General features: G+C 43.6%; 1 protein-coding gene across 5 annotated transcripts in view; it reads right to left on the bottom strand.

The window, feature by feature from the left end:
• The window catches only part of CEP350 (centrosomal protein 350), a 158,947-nt gene that overhangs the window by 137,600 nt on the left and 1,628 nt on the right, over positions 1 to 19,719 (bottom strand). The window contains exon 2 of one of the 5 annotated variants that reach the window (XM_051858261.2): positions 6,713 to 6,879. The exons of 3 other annotated variants lie outside the window; for them this stretch is intronic. The gene's annotated coding sequence lies outside the window, so the exon portion shown is untranslated. One more of the 5 variants, XM_070077207.1, reaches the window with a different exon arrangement.

The raw sequence follows: 19,719 nt of genomic DNA, 5'->3' as shown, positions 1-19,719 counted from the left end.
ATGCTCCTGGGACATGATGACCCTTGGGGACATTATGCTAAGTGAAATAAGGCAGTCATAAAAAGACAAATACTATATGATTCCACTTATAGGAAGTACCTGGAATAGTTAAAATCACAGGACAGAAACCAGAAATGGTAGCTGCCAACGGCTGGCAGAGGGAGGAATGGGTAACTGTTGTTTAATGGGTATGGTGCTTCAGTTTTTCAAGAAGAAAGCAGTTATGGTGATGGATGGTGGAAATAGTTGTACAACATGAATGTACTTAATATCACTGAAGTGTGCATTTAAAAATGGTTAAGGCAGGGGCTGGTGCTGTGGTGTAGTAGGTTAAGCCTCTGCCAATGACTGGCATCCCATATAGGTACCACTTCATGTCCTGGCTGCTCCTCTTCCAATCCAGCTCTCGGCTATGGTCTGGGAAAGCAGTGGAAATGGCCCACGTGCTTGGGACCCTGCACCCCAGTGAGAGACCTGGAAGAAGCTCCTGGTTCCTGGCTTCGGATCAGCACAGCTGTTGCCGTTGTGGCCATCTGGGGAGTGAACCAGTGGATGAAAGACCTTTCTCTGTGTTTCCCCCTCCCTCTGTCTGTAACTCTACCTCTCAAATAATTACTTTTAAAAAAATGGTTATGGTGGTAACTTTTATGTTGTATTTTACTACAACAAAAAAATGGACAGAAAAATTATATCATGACTCAAACAGAAAAGAATATGATCTGCATTTGGATTAATGACAAAAGTTCTATTTTCCCATGAATATAGAGGAATTATTCTGTAATAAAAGTCATGTAATAGTAACACCAAAGGTCTGGAAAATCGAGGGAGAAAAACTCATCCCCTACTTTTAAATTCCTAATATAACCATTAAGATAGTTTGCATATTCTCTTTTAATCCTTCCTTTTTTTTTTTTTTTTTTTTGCCTGTTCATGTCTGTTGCCCATCTTTTTTTTCTTTTTTAAGACTTATTTATTTATTTGAAAGGCAGAGATACAGAAAGAGGAGAAACAGAGAGAGAAATCTTCCACCTGCTGGTTTACTCCCCAAATGACCACAAAGGGCCAGAGCTGGGCCAGATTGAACCCAGTAGCCAGGAGCTTCCTCCAGGCCTCCCACTTGGTTGCAGGGCCCCAAGCACTTAGGCCATCCTCTCTGCTTTCCCAGGCACATTAGCAGGGAGCTGGATCAGAAGTGGAGCTTTCCTCCAGATGTTGCGGCCATCTGGAGTGACCAGAGGGTGGAAGATCTCTAACTCACTCTCTCTCTCTCTAACTCTACCTTTCAAAAAAATAAATTAAAAAGAATTGGTCACAACAATACCTAATATTTTTTTAAAATTACAGCATATTCGCCATTAACAAGGTGAATGTACTAACTGTGGCCACAGGATCTAAGATGTGCCCTGTTGAATACCACAAATACATTAAGTGAGGAATACCAGAAACAAGAGTACATAATTACATTATAGAAACTACAAAATAGAGAAAAGTAAAGGTGGGCATTTGGCCTAGCAGTTAAGATGCCCACACCCCTTATTAGAGTACCCGGTTCCAAGTTCCAGCTCTACTCCTTATTACAGCTCATGTAGACTCTTGGAGGAAGCAGGTGCCAGCTCAAGCAGCTGGTTTCCCGCCACCCAAATGGAAAAGCTGGAGTGGGTTCCTGGCTCCCAGCCTGGGCCTTGCCCAGCCTTACCTGCTGTATTTAGGAAGTGAACTACCAGATGGGAGCTTTCTCTGTGTGTGTCTCTAAAATCAATAAATAAGTATGAATGTGCTACAAGTGTGAATTCTCAGGGCAGAAAAAGAGGAAATGATAATACAGGAACTGGAAAACTGTCAAGAACAAGATCATTTTTTCCTTTTCTTTGGAAGCCACATGGTTTCCCACTTATTTTCTTTGATCATCCTCTTGCTTCTTCATCATGAGTTTGCAGCATAGCACCTCACATCAGCTCAGACGCTTCACAATTCTAAAATTCTGTCATCTCTTTTACCAAGGACTAGATAGACTCCCCTTCCATCAATCCTCACTCCTTATCCAATCAGCTACAGCTGGGATGCCACACAGACCCTTGTTAGGGAGAATATAGTTCATCCAAAGGAGACTTTAGGTAGGCAGACCCATCTGAAATTCATTTCAAATATACTACAGAAAATGTGTTAAGGGTAGTACTGTTTAGGGGAGAAACATGCAAAACTTCAAAAACTCTGTGACAGTCTCCTTTCAGAGATCCATGCAGGGCTTTTCCTAATCACCAAAAATCATGATTCTTAATCTACTGGTAAAGTTTTCACTTCATATTTTAAATTCCGGATCTTATAAATAGTCCTTCAATTAACAAATCTCTTTTTCCAAAACAAAAACCAGGGCACAGTCTAACACTCTATCTAGGAAATATGCGTTTCTGGTATCACGATGTTCCAATGGATGGGCATTATATTACTAGCATTAACACTTTGAATTTCAAACTTTCTTTATGAAACGTTCACTACTCCTGGGATTAGTAAAACTCACCTCTCCTGTCTCCCTTACCACCTGCTGTTTTCCCACTTGATTGGATGACCTCTCTCCGTCTACTAAGTTCATCACTGCTAACATTCCCCAAGATTCTATTACCAGGGCGCTTCTTTTCTAACTCCTTCTTCTGAGGCAAACTCATATTTTCATGGCTTTTACTGTTTCCTAACTGTCGTATTTCTTTCCTAAATCTCTCTCTGAGCTCTGAATCTAAGTTTTCAACCTGAAAGCCTATTTCCAAATACCACTGTCAACTCAATTTTATCAAGTTTAAAACCAAATAAATTCATTACCATCTACCTTCAAAATCATTCCTTCTTGTTCTCATCTTTGGCATGCCTGCCTTTCCCTTACTCCATCACATACACTGAGTTACCGAGTCATTTCTACCTTCACAATATTTCTCTATTATGACAATATAGATTATGCCTCCAAAAATCTTTTACATTTTTTAAAATCAAAAAGTAAGATGAGGGGCTGGCACTATGGTGTAGCAGGTGAAGCCGCCTGCAGTGCCGGCTTCCCATATGAGCACCAGTTCAAGTCCCAGCTGCTCCACTTCTGATCCAGCGCTCTGCTGTGGCCAGGGAAAGCAGTAGAAGATGGCCCAAGTCCTTGGGTTCCTGCACCCACATGGGAGACCCAGAAGAATCTGCAGGCACCTGGCCTCCGATCAGCCCAGACCTGGCCATTGCAGCCATTTGAGGAGTGAACCAGCAAAGCGAAGACCCCCCCCCCACACACACACACTCTATCTCTCTCTCTCTCTAACTCTGCCTCTCAAATAAATAAATAAATAAATCTTAAAAAAAAAAAAAAGTAAGATGAAAGGGTGTTTAGCCTAGCATTCAGGACACCTGCATTCCACACTGAAGGACCTGGGTTCAGTTCCCAGCTCCCACTTCTGATCCCAGTTTCTTCCCAATGAAGACCTAGGAGGCAGCAGTGATGGCATGATAAATCTCACAAGTCTTCACATTAATTCAGATTCCACTAGAGTACACTTCCTAAACATTCAGAACATTTTATTATCTAAAAATCCCCTTTTAATATATAACTAATTTTCAAAGATTTATCTGAAAGGCAGAGCCACAGAGAGGGAGAGAGAGAGAGATCAATCTTCCATCTGCTGGCTCATTCCCTAAATGGCCACAACAGCCCAGGATGAGCCAGGCTAAAGCCAGAGGCCATGCACTCAATCCAGGTCTCCCACCTGAGTGGCAGGAGCCCATGGCACTTGGGCCACCTCCTGCTGCCTTCCCTACACATCTGTTGGAAGCCTGGTCAGAAGCGGAATAGCTGGGACTGGAACATTGCAAGCACCAGCTTCACACACGCATCACACCACCTGCCCCTCTGTGCCTGCATTTCGTCTGGCTAGAAACCCACGAAAAAATCGTCAAGCCCAGATTCTAACGTCGTCCCCAAGAATCCCCCTCAGCAGTGATAAGGCAGTGGTGCTGGCTCAAGTAACTGGGTTCATGCCACCCACGTGGGAGACCTCAACTACAATCCTGGCTCCAGGCTCTGGCTCCTGCCCAGCCGCAGCCATTACAGGTGTTTGGGGGAGTCAAACAACAGATGGGAGCTAGCTTGCACTCTCTCTCTCTCATCTGAAATAAATAAATAAAACTTAGGGGGAAAGATATCTCTATAATCCTTCTCTCTCTTGCCTCTGTTCAGAAAATCAGTCTTAGCCTAATTTATGGTTAACTTCCTAAATTATCTTACTCCTAATCCATTCTCCAAACTTTGGCCAAAGTTATCTTTCTAAACCAGAACTAGCAACTCTGCTTTTGTAACTTTGCAGTTATTATCAACTGTAGGATCAAGTTCCCCTACTGCTTAGCACGACGACACCAGGAGCTCTTCCCAACACTGACGGTCTCATCCCTTGCCATCCTCATGGATACCAACTGTTCCTATCATACAGCCACGCCTAGAGTGCACCTTCTGAACACAGAAAACTTCATTATTCTATATCCTCTTTTCCTATATTCTGTCTGGTTGGAAACCCACAGAAAACCTTCAAGGCCAAATTCTAATGTCTACCAAAATTTTTCTCAGATTGTTCCTTAATCAAATTATTACTTCATCCATGTCCCACAGCACTCTGTTCATTTTTTATAGCGTTTTTCATTACATATACACACATATAATTCATTCATTCAATGAAACACTGCCATCTAGATTCACTGAGCAGGAGAAAACTACTCAAATAGGGAAGACATTTCTCCTAGCTACCCACTTGAACCAGGATTAACTACCAGGCCCGCGGCTTCAACCTCATGATAAAAAATCTTTGTCTTGGGGTGCAGCGGGTAAAGCCACAACCTGTGACACCAGAATCCCATTTGGGTGCCAGCTCATGTCCTGGCTGCTCCACTTTTGATCTAGCTTCCTGCTAAGGGCCTGGGAAAGGCAATGGAAGATGCCCCAGTGTTTGTTCCCCTGTGACCCATGTGGGAGACCTGGATGAAGCTCCTGGCTTTGACTTGGCCCATTGCTGGCTGTTGTGGCCATCTGGGGAGTGAACCAGTAGATGGAAGATTTCTTTCTCTCTATCTCTCCCTCTAACTCTGACTTTCAAAATAAATAAATATTTTTTTTAAATCCAGTTTAAGAGGAATGGTATAATCAGAGCCAAAAAAAATTCTTTGTGGGAACTACCAGAGGGGTACCACTGCTGAGTGCCAGGCTACAACTCTGCAAACACAGCTGCCTTGTTAAGAACTCTACATGCTGGCCGGCACCACGGCTCACTAGGCTAATCCTCCGCCTGCAGCGCCGGCACCCTGAGTTCTAGTCCCGGTCAGGGTGCCGGATTCTGTCCCAGTTGCTCCTCTTCCAGTCCAGCTCTCTACTGTGGCCCAGGAAGGCAGTGGAGGATGGCCCAAGTGCTTGGGCCCTACACCCACATGGGAGATGGCTTCTGGCTTCAGATCGGCGCAGCACACCGGCCACAGCAGCCATTTGGGAGGTAAACCAACGGAAAAGGAAGACCTTTCTCTCTGTCTCTCTCACTAACTCTGCCTGTCCAAAAAAAACAAAACAAAACAAAACAAAACAAAACAAACAAACAAAACAAAACAAAAAAAAACCCTAAATGCACAGGGAGGAGGAGGAAGGGTGGCAGCATGGGCTGGGCTGGAGGGTGTGGTGGGAAGTATCATTATGTTCCTAAATCTGTATATACGAAATACATGAAAACTGTGTATTTTAAATAAATTTGTTTAAATGTGGAAGAGGAGGAGGAAAATAACAACTCCATCTCTTTAGACAACCAAGTTCTCTCATTCTGGAAGTACAGTGATGTCCTCAAGTACCTCCTCCTAGCAAACCCGAACCCTACCTGACCTACATGGAAACACTAACAAGGACTCTAGGATGCAGCCTTCTCCACCCAACAGATCATATGTGATTAATCTAATCAGCAAGCTTAATATACTCCTCCAAATATTCATACCATACCATTCCTTCTCCTAAAATCCTACATGTAAAAGTAAGGCAATAAGATATTTTTAATAGCTTTTAATATTTTTAAAATATTTAATAGGAATAATCCCTGGTTTTCCAATCCACTATTATAGTCTCACTTAAGAAAATTTGTTTAAAATTAGGGAAATATTTATATTCACACACTGAAAAAACAAATCTGGTATATTCTCTTCAAATATTAGTAGTTTATTTTCCCCCTTTCTCATTCACCAATTTCCTTTTAACATTTTTCCCATTCACTTATTTTCTGTTTTCCACATAAAATCTCTTATCTGACTTCCTCTCTGCCCTTCCTCACTTTAATTTTTGTTTTTAAAATATACTCTTCAAATCTGTACTGTACATCTTTACGACTACCTGCTCAAAAAAAAAAAAAACAAGACTAAGTTTGATTTTCCGTTACTCACGTTTCTGTATCTAAAAAAGGTGGTACCTCTATGAATAAAACTACAACATAATAAAATTTCTCTCAAGACCCAAAACCTCCATCACACTGGAAATTCTGAACATGTGAATATACATTGACTGAAATATAGCATACCTAGTTTCTTTTAAAAAAGAATGTTAGGACACATGCTGCAAACTGGTATTGAAGACAATATGCAAACTATTTACCTTTGGAGGCCAGTGGGCCGCCATTGTGGCCTACCAGGTTAAGCACCTGCCTGTGACTCTGGCATCGCATATAGGTACCTGTTCGAGACCCAGCTGCTCCACTTCCAAACCAGCTTCCCACTAATGCCCCTGGGAAAGCAGCTGAAGATGGCTCAAGTGCTTGGGCCCCTGCACCCACATGGGAGACCTGAGGAAGTTCCAGGCTTCTGGCTTCAGTCTGGCCCAGCCCCAGCCTTTGCAGTCATCTGGGGAGTAAACCAGTGAATAGAAGATCAATCAATCTCTTTGTCTTTTCTCCTCTCTCTGTAACTCTACATTTCATGTAAATTAAAAAATAAATAAATAGGCCGGCGCCGCGGCTCAATAGGCTAATCCTCTGCCTGCAGCGTCAGCACAGCGGGTTCTAGTCCGGGTCGGGGTGCCGGATTCTGTCCCAGTTGCTCCTCTTCCAGTCCAGCTCTCTGCTGTGGCCAGGGAGGGCAGTGGAGGATGGCCCAAGTCCTTGGGCCCTGCACCCGCATGGGAGACCAGGAGAAGCACCTGGCTCCTGCCTTCGGATCAGCACAGTGTACCGGCCACAGCAGCCACTGGGGGGTGAACCAACGAAAAAGGAAGACCTTTCTCTCTGTCTCTCTCTCTCACTGTCCACTCTGCCTGTCAAAATAAATAAATAATAAAGATGCTAGTCTGTCAAAATGACCTTCAGTTAGTTATAAATTCATCATATCTACTAATTGTTTAATCCAAGGTAAACACAGACGCAGGAAGTCTCCTTTATATTTAAATGTCTTTTAAATATAGTGCTTCAAAGTTACACTTCCCCACTCCACTTCTACAGCCAGTTTTAACTCTGTTGTAACGACAATGCTCCCAAATAACTCACACATAACGTTCCCAATCATTCCCACGTCAAGTGAGCTTCAGAGCAGCCACACAATGCCTTCCTCCAAGCAGCCGGAAGCAGCTCTGGAAAACCGATCTGAACAACAGGCTAAGGTTAGTTAAGAATGCCCAGGCTCAACTTCCAGGAGATTCTCAATCAGCAGGTCCAAGAAGGACCCTAAAAACTTGTATTTTTAAAGGTCTGCAAGGATTCCAAAATAGTGCCAGATTTGCAATCTACAGCTCTAGAGATTATCTTCAATTCTACTCCCTGAAGCCTAAGTTTCCAAGAAAACTGCTGATTCCATAAAGATGAGCACGAGCGGAGAGAGCTAATCCTATCCAACTATCAGAGAATATTTGTCTTCCGAACCACCAGAATACTGGACAGGAACGTTCCCTTTAAGCCAGAAGCCAAAATTATAGAAACACAAGGGGGATGACCAACAATAATGAAAGCCACTATATGTTTCTTCTATGTAGGCCAAAACCATACTGTTTCCCGCATAATAAAGAAACTATAAGACTAACCCAAGGTCATTCAGCTAGTAACAGAACTACAAATCAAATCTAGATCTCTCTAACCTCTGAAAGCCTTTAATAGTCTTCCCCACAATGCTTTTTAATATTCAAGCTCAGCTACCATCTACAGCATAATCCTCTAGCTTCTCTCCTAATCTCATCATCGCAAGTCACCTTGCCGTCCTACTTCAGATTCTATACTCTTTAAAACCTCTATTCCATTAATGTCAGTGCACTTTCACTTCTCTAGAAAATGCTCCTTTAGCTTATGTGCCTCAACTGTTGTCAAACTCACCCCAAAGGACAGGACTCTCACACACACCCAGAGATAAAGTTTATTATTCTCCCTTCCTTCCTAAACAGCACAGTAAGTCGCTTTAGCCAGCTCCTCAGTCCCCTCGTTGCTGCGTGACAGCATTCTTCCACAGCCAGAGAAAATCAGATCTGTGCCATTCATTCACACTTGCTGAGTGCCAAGTATGCAGTAGGTGCAAGTAAGGCTAAGCAGTGGGGACACAGCAATGAAAAGAACATGGTTCCTGCCCTCAAGGAACCTAAGTGTTGATACTCAAGTATTTCAAATGGAATCAAAATGAGGAAAAATGCAGTTGCTGTGGGAACAGGTAACAAAGAACTCATCTAATCTGGGAAGCAGAGCGGAAAGTTTCATCTGCTAAGACCTGAAGGATGGATAAAGGAATTACTAGGGTCAGCAAAGAACTTGCCAGGGAGCAGCAACAATAAGTGGGAAGGTTCTGAGGCAAGAACACGACATCGTTTGGAAACCAAAATGGCTCATGTGTTCAAGAAGAAAACTGACAGGAAGTGAAGCAGGAAGAGATCAATATAATGCAAGGTATAGGAAGTGATCACATCTGTGTTTCTGTTTTTAAAATGTTATTGATTATTTTATAGAAACAGAGGGAGAGAGAGAGGGAGAGGGAGAGGGAGAGGGAGAGGGAGAGGGAGAGGGAGAGAGAGAGAGAGAAATGGATCTTCCATCCACCACCCAAATGGCTGCAACAGCCAGGTGTGAGTCAGGCCAAAGCCATGAGCCAAGAATTCCACCTGAGTCTCACAAAAGGAAGGCATGGACCCAAATCCCCGAGCCGTCATCTGCTGCCTTCCCAACCCAAGCGCATTAGCAGATAGCTGGATAGGAACTGAAGGAGCCAGGACACAAAGCAGCACTCTGATAGGGGATGCTGGCATTGCAAATAGCATCTTAACCTGCTGCACCACAACACGGGCACCTACATCTGCGTTTGTAAAAGATCGCCCTTTCTTACATCCTTACATTGTTTTCCAAAACCAATAGTACAGTATTCATTACTTTACTATACTTTGTCTCTTTACAATACTGCAACTTTCTTAAAATGTAATACCTTTATCATTCATTTAAGAGACTTAAGAGTGTTATTCCAATATCTGTTTTACAATGAGATGAACTGGCAACTTGTAGAGAAACAACTTGCTTCATGCAGAAGCCAAAGCATATATGAACATTAGCGCTTTGTTCAGACTAAAGTCAAATATGACAAGGAGTAACAGAAACCACATTTGGGGCCGGCGCTGTGGCATAGTGGGCTAGGCCTCCACCTGCTGCGCAGGCATCTCATATGGACACAGGTTCATGTCCTGGCTGCTCCTCTTCAGATCCAGCTCTCTACTCTGGCCTGGGAGAGCAGTGGAAGATGGCTCAAGTGCTTGGGCCCCTCCACCCACATGGGAGACCCAGAAGAAGCTCCTGGCTCCTGGCTTCAGATCTTGAAGTTCAAAAGGTTCTGACAATGGGCTCTTTTCTTTTCTTATTTTTTTTTGTTTTTTTTTTTCCATTTTTTTTAACTTTTATTTAATGAATATAAATTTCCAAAGTACAGAATATTGATTACAATGGCTTCCCCCCCATAACATCCCTCCAACCCGCAACCCTCCCCTTATCCACTCCCTCTCCCCTTCCATTCACATCAAGATTCATTTTCGATTCTCTTTATATACAGAAGATCAGTTTAGCATACATTAAGTAAAGATTTCAACAGTTTGCTTTTGCTCCCACACAGAAACATAAAGTGAAAAATACTGTTGGAGTACTAGTTATAGCATTAAATCTCAATGTACAGCACACTAAGGACAAAGATCCTACATGAGGAGTAAGTGCACAGTGACTCCTGTTGTTGACTTAACAAATTGACACTCTTGTTTATGGCATCAGTAATCACCCTAGGCTCTTGTCATGAGCTGCCAAGGCTATGGAAGCCCCCTGAGTTCACTGACTCTGATCATATTTAGACAAGGCCATGGTCAAAGTGGAAGTTCTCTCCTCCCTTCAGAGAAAGGTACCTCCTTCTTTGATGACCCATTCTTTCCACTGGGATCTCACTCGTAGAGATCTTTCATTTAGGTTTTTTTTTTCCCCCAGAGTGTCTTGGCTTTCCATGCCTGAAATACTCTCATGGGCATTTCAGCCGGATCCGCATGCCTTAAGGGCTGATTATGAGGCCAGAGTGCTGTTTAGGACATTTATCCATTTTAGTATTTTTTTGTTGTTGTTCTAGTACCATTGGTTGAACTCTGTAATTAACACACAATTATTCTTAGGTGTTTAAATTTTAACTGAAAAGTGATCCCTGTTAGGAATTTGGAAAACATTATGTTGAGTGAAATAAGCCAATCCCAAAGGGACAAATACCAGTTGTTCTCCCTGATAGGTGACAACTAACTGAGCACCAAAAAGGAAACCTGTTAAAGTGAAATGGACACTATGAGAAACGGTGACTTGATCAGCCCTCACCCTGACTGTTGATGAACAGCTTAATATGTTATCCCTCTTAGTATTTTTTGTTTGTTTGTTCTACTTAATACTTTTGGTTGAATACTGTAATCAATACACAATTCTTCTTAAGTGCTGAAACTTAACTGAAAAGTGATCGCTGTTAAATATAAGAGTGGGAATAAGAAAGGGAAGAGATGTGCAATTCGGGACATGCTCAAGCTGACTTACCTCAAACAGTAGAGTTAGAAACATACCAGGGGATTCGAATTCAATCCCATCGAGGTGGCATGTACCAATGCCATCTCACTAGTCCCAGTGATCAATTTCTGTTCACAATTGATCGTAATGATAGGACTAAGAACCAAAGGGATCACATAAACAAGAATAGTGTCTGCAAATACTAGCTGATAGAATCAAAAAGGGAGAGAATGATCCAACATGGGAAGTGAGATACACAGCAGACCCATAGAATGGCAAATGTCCTAAACAGCACTCTTTTCTTTTCTAACACTATATTCTCTCACTGGGTGACCTCATCTCCAAAAGCCACCTCATGATGATTCCCAAACACACACTTGAGGGATTCCCTCCCTCAGTCATCCAGATGCAGAAGCCAGAAACACCTACACGAGGAGGCGACTGTGTCTGTAAGGACTTTGTCTGCTCTGAACTTACATAACCATCTACACCACCAGCTCGCAAAGAGTGTTCTAGGACTCTCTGAGGGCTTCTGACACCCTTCCAACATGTCTTTAAAGTCAAAACTATTTCCACAATAAGAAGACAGCATTTGTCTTTTTATTCCCATTTTCTTGTGAGTGTATAATGGAGTTTTCCAAAGGCCATATGACACATGACATATCACAAAAGACTGAATGCAGTAGCAGATGAGAGCTAGATGTCTTCTACTAAGCCACACAAGAAGATTTGGAAAATGTCAAACAGTGTTACTTTTTTGGTTTTTTTTTAAAGAAATACAGTCATTTTCACTTAAAATATTATTTCTTAACATCAAATGTGTATCATTACAAAAATAAGTACATTAAAATGTCTGAATACAGTAAATATCAAGATACGTCCCAGATAAACAAGAGCTCAAGTCCTCAGTAACTCAAGCGTATAAAGTAATATTGATATCAAAAAGTGTGAATGTATTTCTTATACATCTTATTTGGGGTATATAGACAACTACGATATGACTATGAAATAGCCATTCTCAAGAATTTTCTAGCAGCAAACACTCCTTTCAAGTTTATGACAGTGTTCTCATTTCAGGCACATAGCACCATTCTGCTCAGTATTTACTGGGCTTTTACCAAGTGCCAGGCACTAGGTTTAAAAGATGAAAGAAATGATCTTGCTTCGGTTCTTCACAGAAAATCCTTTCCCATCTCTTTCCTACATTTCAGGTCTCTCATATGTATCAGATCCTACATAGTAACAGTCTCTGCCTGAAAGGTTAAGAACAGATAACCCTATGAGTCTTACTATCTATTTTCAAATGGTAAATTTAGTAGGGACCAGACTAGGAAAAACAGAAAATATTCCAAGTCAAATCTATTATTCTAAGTAAATTCCCAGAATAACCAATAGTTCCGTAATACAGAACAGTATATCCGTACAAATGACCTGAGTTTAGCATTAGCTGTTTACACATACAACAAGAGCCTGGGGTTGGGTTTGGCCTCAACAGCTGCGTTCCACTGCAGACTGCCTCTGTACAAGCCCCAGCTCCATTTCTGTTCCAGCTTTCTGCTAATGCAGACCTGGGAGGCAGCAGGTGATGGCTCTAGTAGTCGGGTGCTTTGCCACCCACGGGGGAGACCCAGACTGAGTTCCAGACTCCTAGCTTTGGCATGACCCAGCCCCAGCTGTTCTGGACACTTAGGGAGTGAACCAGTAGATGGGAGTTCTCTGTTCTCTGTCAAATATTTCTTTAGAAAATTTTAAAAACATCAGAAAATAAATAGGTGCTCTGGCATCACTTGAGACACCTGCATCCCATATCAAAGTACCTGGGTTCAAGTCCCACCTCCACTTCCAAGCCACCTTCCTGCCACTGCACACCCTGGGAAGCAGCAGATGATGGCTCAAGTATTTGGGTCCCTGCCACCCACACAGGAGACACAGATGGAGCTCCAGGCTCCAGGCTTTGGCCTGCCTTGGCCGGTGCAGGTATTTAGGAGCAGATGGAAGATTTTTCTGTTTTTCTCTCCCGCACCCCCTTCCAAATAGTATTTTTACTTTAAATAAAACTTTCTTGGGTCCAGTGCTGTGACGCAGTGGGTTAAAGCCCCAGCCTGCAGTGCCAGCATCCCATAAGGGCATCGGTTCGAGTCCCGGCTGCTCCACTTCCATCTAGCTCTCTGCTATGGCCTGGGAAAGCAGTAGAGTATGGCCCAAGTCCTTGGGCCTCTGCACCCACATGGGAGACCCAGAAGAAGCTCCTAGCTCCTGGCTTCGGATCAGCGCAGCTCCAGCCGTTGCAGCCATCTGGGGAGTGAACCAGTAGATGGAAGACCTCTCTCTCTGTCTCTACCTCTCTCTATAACTCTTTCAAATAAATAAAAATAAATCTTTTAAGAAAATAAATAAAACTTTCTTAAAAAAGAAAAAAAATACAAGCCTCAACAACTTTTACAAAAACAAAGCTGACATAGTGCAATTCAGGAAACCCGTAAGAAACTATGTGACATTCAGTACTATCTTGATCCTTGCAGCATAAGAGGCAAAGTGACAGTAACAGAAAACAATGCCCCACACTGACATAAAACAGAGGGAAACTACAGTCTAAAGGTATCAGCAGTCTTAAGGAACACTGTAGCACTGAACAGGATCAGGAATAACCAAAATGGAGAAAGAAAAAAAGAACTAAAAATAAGCCCACACTTCACTTACCCACTACCTAGTTGTCTCCTAGATGAATTTCAAGGAACATACCCCAAAAAAGTATCTTAGTGTCTTCAAACCAGGGTTATTTTTTGCCTTAAGGTGTAAAACAGCTTCCCTGATACACACAAAACTGTTACTGCTGGCTAACTCCGAGGAGGGAGAGTGAGTGTCTAGGATAGGAACCATTTTTTTCAGTGTATATGTTTCTGAATTTTGAAAAAGCAGATGTGCTCCACTTTTTTAAGGGAAAAAATAATGGAAAAGAGCCAGATTTAAACCCAGCACATGGCACATGGGCATCCTGTCACATCAACTACTAGCCTGCCTCCCCATCCCACTCTAGTGTTTTGCTTTTTTAAAAGATGTATTTATTTATTGAAAATCAGAGTCACAGAAAAAGGGGGGGAGAGAGAGAGTGAGCAAGCTACCTTCTATCTGCTGGTTCACTCCGCAGATGTCTACAACAGCCAGTGCTAGGCCAGGCTGAAGCCAGAAGCCAGGTACTCCATCTGGGTCTTCCACGTGGCTGGCAGGAGCCCAGACATTTGAGCCATCCTCTGCTGCTTTTTCCAGCTGTGCAAGCAGGCAGCTGGAGCAGCCAGGACATGAACCAGCACCCATATGGGGTGCTGGCATCACGGGAGGCGGCTTTATCTGCTATACCGCAATGCCGGCTGCCAGCCTCAAAGCTCAAAGCCTGGCTTTCTTTCTTTCTTTCTTTTTTCTTTTTTTTTTTGACAGGCAGAGTGGACTGTGAGAGAAAGAGACAGAGAGAAAGGTCTTCCTTTGCCGTTGGTTCACCCTCCAATGGCTGCTGCGGCCGGCGCGCTGCAGCAGGTCCACCGCGCTGATCTGAAGGCAGGAGCCAGGTGCTTCTCCTGGTCTCCCATGGGGTGCAGGGCCCAAGCACTTGGGCCATCCTCCACTGCACTCCCAGGCCACAGCAGAGGGCTGGCCTGGAAGAGGGGCAACCGGGACAGAATCCGGCGCCCTGACTGGGACTAGAACCCGGGGTGCCGGCGCCGCAGGCAGAGAATTAGCCTAGTGAGACGCGGCGCCAGCCAAAGCCTGGCTTTCTGAAGACACAGTGTCATGGAAATAATCACAGCACAATCTCATATGTGCTACCTCAATTCCACAGATATCACACAGCCGTCAAACATCACCATGCTTCCCTTGAAATCCTCGAAATCTCCCAGTGTCCAGGTGAATTCGCTACACCACTGCATGGTAGCTGAGTCCAAGTTCGAGAGGCCTGGGTTTAAGAAACACTGCTCTGAGGCAGGAGTTTGGTGCAGCAGTTAAGCCTCTGCTCAGAACGTCTGCACTCCAGACCAGAGTGCCCTGAGTTTGAGTTCTGGGTCCCCTTGCCATCCCAGCTTCCTGCTAATGTGCACCCTGGAGGGCAGCAGTGACGATGACCCAGGTACGGGATCTCTGTCACCCACATGGGAGACCCAGATTTTCTTGGCTCCTGGCTTTAACTTGTCCAGCAACAGCTGTTGTGAGCATCTGGGGAATGAACCAGAAATGGGAGATCTGTCTCCCTGCATTTCAAATAAATAATTTAGTTTCTTAAATTATGGGCTCAAAAAAATAAAAAAGGAAAACAAAACAAATAAACACTAATTTAGCCTATGGGCTTACTTTGTCAATTAAGAAATAAAACTTAGGGCCCGGCACTGTGGCATAGAGGGTAAAGCCACTGCCTGCAGTGCCGACATCCAATATGGGTGCTGGTTCGAGTCCCAGCTGCTCCACTTCAGGTCCAGTTCCTGCTAATGCACTTGAGAAAGCATCAGAGGACGGCCCAAGTCCCTGGGCCCCTGCACCCATGTGGGAGACCCAGAAGAAGCTCCTGGCTCCTGATTGGCCCAGCTCCTGCAGTTGCGGCCACTTGGGGAGTGAACCAGCAGAGGAAGACCTCTCTCTGCCTCTGCCTCACTGTAACTCTGCCTTTCAAGTAAATAATATTTTTTTTAAAAAGGAAATAAAAGTCATAAATCTATTAAAAATACATATTATTAAAACTTCCATCAACAAGTGTTGAAACAGGACCTAATCATGTAATATTCTCTTAATGAAATTTGTAGATCATTTATTATTATTATTATTTGAAAGACAGAGTTACAGAGATAGATACAGAGAGAGAGAGAGAGAGAGAGAGAAGTCTTTCATAAGCAGGTTCACTCCCCCAAATGGCTGTAATGGCTGGAGCCGAGCCAATCTGAAGCCAGGAGCCAGAAGCTTCTTCCAGGTCTTCCACATGGTGCAGGGGCCCAACATTTGGGCCATCTGTTGCTGCTTTCCCAGGTGCATTAGCGGGGAGCTGGATCATACGTGGAGCAGCCAGAACTAAAATCAGCGCCCATATGGGATGCCAGCACTGCACCTGGGCTTTAACTGGTTGAGCCGCAGCACCAGTTCCAAAATCTGTAGATCTTGAAAAAAATAGACTCAAAAATATATTTTTAAAAAGATTTATTTAAGGGCCAGCATTGTGGCACAGCGGGTAAAGCCAACACCTGTGACATCTGAGTCCCATGTGGGAACCGATTCACGTCCCAAACACCTGCATCATCATCTGCTGCCTTCTCAGGCACGTTGGCAGAAAGCTGCACTGGAAGCCGAACAGCCAAGACTCGAACCAGCAGCAGCTTAACCTGCACCAACTCCACTGCTCCCCCTCCCAAGAAATACACGTGGGGCCAGGCGCCTGGCACAGCATTTAAGACGCTGCTTTGATACCTCCTAGATTCAATTCCACCTCTGCTTCTGCTCAAGCTTCCTGCGAGTGCCCCTGAGAGGCAGCAGATAATGGCTCAAGGGTCCCTGCTGCCCACATGGGAGATTCAGAGAGTTCCAGGTCCTTGACTCCAGCTGGTCCAGTGCCAGCTGCTGCAGGCGTTTGGGGAATGAACCAGCAGATGGAAGATCTCCCCCTCTGTCTCTCCCTCTCTCTCTCTCTTTTTTCTTTTTTTTTTTTTTTTTGACAGGCAGAGTGGATAGTGAGAGAGACAGAGAGAAAGGTCTTCCTTTTGCCGTTGGTTCACCCTCCAATGGCCACCATGGCTGGTGCACCGCGCTGATCCAAAGGCAGGAGCCAGGTGCTTCTCCTGGTCTCTCATGGGGTGCAGGGCCCAAGGACTTGGGCCATCCTCCACTGACTTCCTGGGCCACAGCAGAGAGCTGGCCTGGAAGAGGAGCAACCGGGACAGAATCCGGCGCTCCGACTGGGACTAGAACCCGGTGTGCCGGTGCCGCAAGGCGGAGGATTAGCCTAGTGAGCCGCGGCGCCGCCCTCCCTCTAATTCTGACTTTCAAATAAATAAATATTTTTTAAAAGATCCTGAAACCTACTAAAAACTTTTTAGTGGCTCACAGCATATAATTTTAAAATTTTTCATTTTTGCATTATATAATTGAATATATAATTCTTCAACAACATAATGAAAATGTCCATTAGTAAGGGAATAGTTATACATTTATTCTCATGCTATGTTAAAACTTACTTATGTAAGAGTTAAAAACTAAATTACTCCATTAAAGAACAGGTATACTTTTTTCTTAACAATGAAATCAACTAATGACTTTTTTTTAAGATTTATTTATTGATTTGAAAGGCAGAGGGAAAGAGAGAGAGAGGTCTTCCATCCACTGGTTCACTCCCCAGATGGCAGCAATGGCTGGAGCTGTGTCAATCCAAAGCCAGGAGCTCCTTCCAGGTCTCCCACGCAGGTGCAGGGGCCCAAGGACTTGGGCCATCTTCTACTGCTTTCCTAGGCCATAGCAGAGAGCTGGATCAGAAGTGGAGCGCCCACATGGGATGCCGGCACTGCAACCGGCAGCTTCACCCACTAAGCCACAGTGCCGGCGCCTAATTTTTTTTCTAAAAGATATATTCACTGGGGCCTGCACCATGGCTCGGCTGTGGCCCGAAAGTGCAGTGGAGGATGGCCCAAGTGCTTGGGTCCTGCACCCGCATGGGAGACCAGGAGGAAGCACCTGGCTCCTGGCTTTGGATCGACGCAGTGCCACCCGTAGCAGCCATTTGGGGGAGCGGGGGGTGAACCAACGGAAGGAAGAACTTTCTCTCACTGCTAACTCTGTCCAAAAAAAAAAAAAAAAAAAAAAAAAGGATGTATTCATTTACCTGAGAGTCACATAGGGAGGGAGAGAGAGAGAGAGAAAGAGAGAGAGATCCAGAAAGAGATCTCCCATCTGCTGGGGTTCACTCCCTAGGTGGCTGCAACTGGTGGGGCTGGGCCAGGCCAAAGCCAGGAGTCAGGGGATTCATCCAGGTCTCCCACATGGGTGCAGGGATCTTCCACTACTTTCCCCATGCCATTAGCAGGAGCTGGATGGGAAGTGGAGCAGCCAGGGCTCGAACAAGCACCCACATGGGATGCTGGCATCCCAGGTAGCAGCTTGATCCACTATGCCACAACCCAGGCCCCAAATACATATTTTTTAAATTTTGATACATAATGTCAAATTGTCTCAGAAGGTTGTACTACCTAGAGCAATCTATAGTCTCAATGAGAGAGGAGAGGAGATTCTAAGATCATGCAAAGAGGTTAGTTTTCAGTTTTTAATTAATACTGGTACAAAACAGACGGCCAGGCTGATCACAATTCCCCTCTGATCTGATCAGACACAGTAAACAAATGTAGACTTAGCAGGTGCATAGTGGGTTCTTCCAAGATGGGTAAGATCCCTATAGGATCCTCTGTTTTCTAATGCAAAAAATGTGCGTATTGATCTTTAAGATTTAAAACTCCCAATGCTGTGATTCAGACGTGACTCAGGCATCAGGAACCTGTAATCACAGCTCTGGTGTGACAGGCTAGGGCCTTAGCTTCTATTTTCTCTGAAGCACAGCACCTACTGCCAGGGCACCTGGGCAAGTCATCAAAACAGTCAGTAAAATGTTCAAGACCCACCTGCGGCTCATTCTCAGTGGCTCTGTAAGCCCAGGCTAACATTCCCCTGCCACCTAGCAAATTTAAACATACCTCCCCAGAGCACGTTCCTAAGAAGAGCTGAGATGTGCCCAGGAACCAGGAACCAGATTTTGCTTTATTTGTAAAATATTGTCCTGGGGCCACACTTCATTCAATTTATTTGACTGATAATGTGCTGACTGTCTTACTACATGCTGGACACTGGGTGCACAGCAGTGAACAGTCGTCATGGAATTTACACAGCAGACGAGAAAGGCATATAACAACCCCAAATACCCGAGAGGGTGTAAAACTACACTTACGGCAACAATGAACAAGCATCAGCACAGAAAAAAACATGATGCAAGCTTTTAATTTTTTTGTTTTGTTTATTTTTTTTTACTATCTGTGCCACTAAAAATTGTTTGACATGAGAAAAGGCAGTAAACTACTTCACAACTTGTGCCACACTGCAAACTGACAATGCCAACTGCAGACAGCTTTGTAATTCATCAGTTTTCTCTACAACAACATTTATCAAGAAGTTACTTCTCAGTTATGCTATTGATCATGTGGCTTAAATATCTGTTTTACATAACCAAGAATATAAATGATTTGAAGAATCAAAAATGACAGAACTGAACAGCTGAACAAAATGAAAGACAATAAATCAAATATAATTTCTTAAGAACCTTGTTCAGGCAAAAAGTACATATAGGAGACAGTGATCCATTATAACAATTTCATGACTTGTTAATAATTAACAAAATATTACAAAACCATTGTTTTTTAAAGAACTGACAATCATCAACACAAGGAGCAAATGGCATGTGAAAAGGAACAAAAATAGAATGCTTTTATATTTAAAAATAAGATCAAGTGACAGAAGAATCTATATTAATATTTAATTTAAAATAAAACTAATCCTAGGTTATCTGCAGAAATTAAAGTAGCAGTCAAGTAAGTAAATGAACTTCGCTGTTGGTTTGCACAACTGCAACATAAAAGATAATTTGCATATCTACCTCAGGAGACTGCTGTGAAGACAAAATAAAATAATGTATATGGAAGCA

The sequence above is a fragment of the Oryctolagus cuniculus genome, chromosome 7 (assembly GCF_964237555.1).
Source record: "Oryctolagus cuniculus chromosome 7, mOryCun1.1, whole genome shotgun sequence".
NCBI classification, from domain to species: Eukaryota; Metazoa; Chordata; class Mammalia; order Lagomorpha; family Leporidae; genus Oryctolagus; species Oryctolagus cuniculus.
This window is presented reverse-complemented; position numbering and strand designations above follow the sequence as displayed.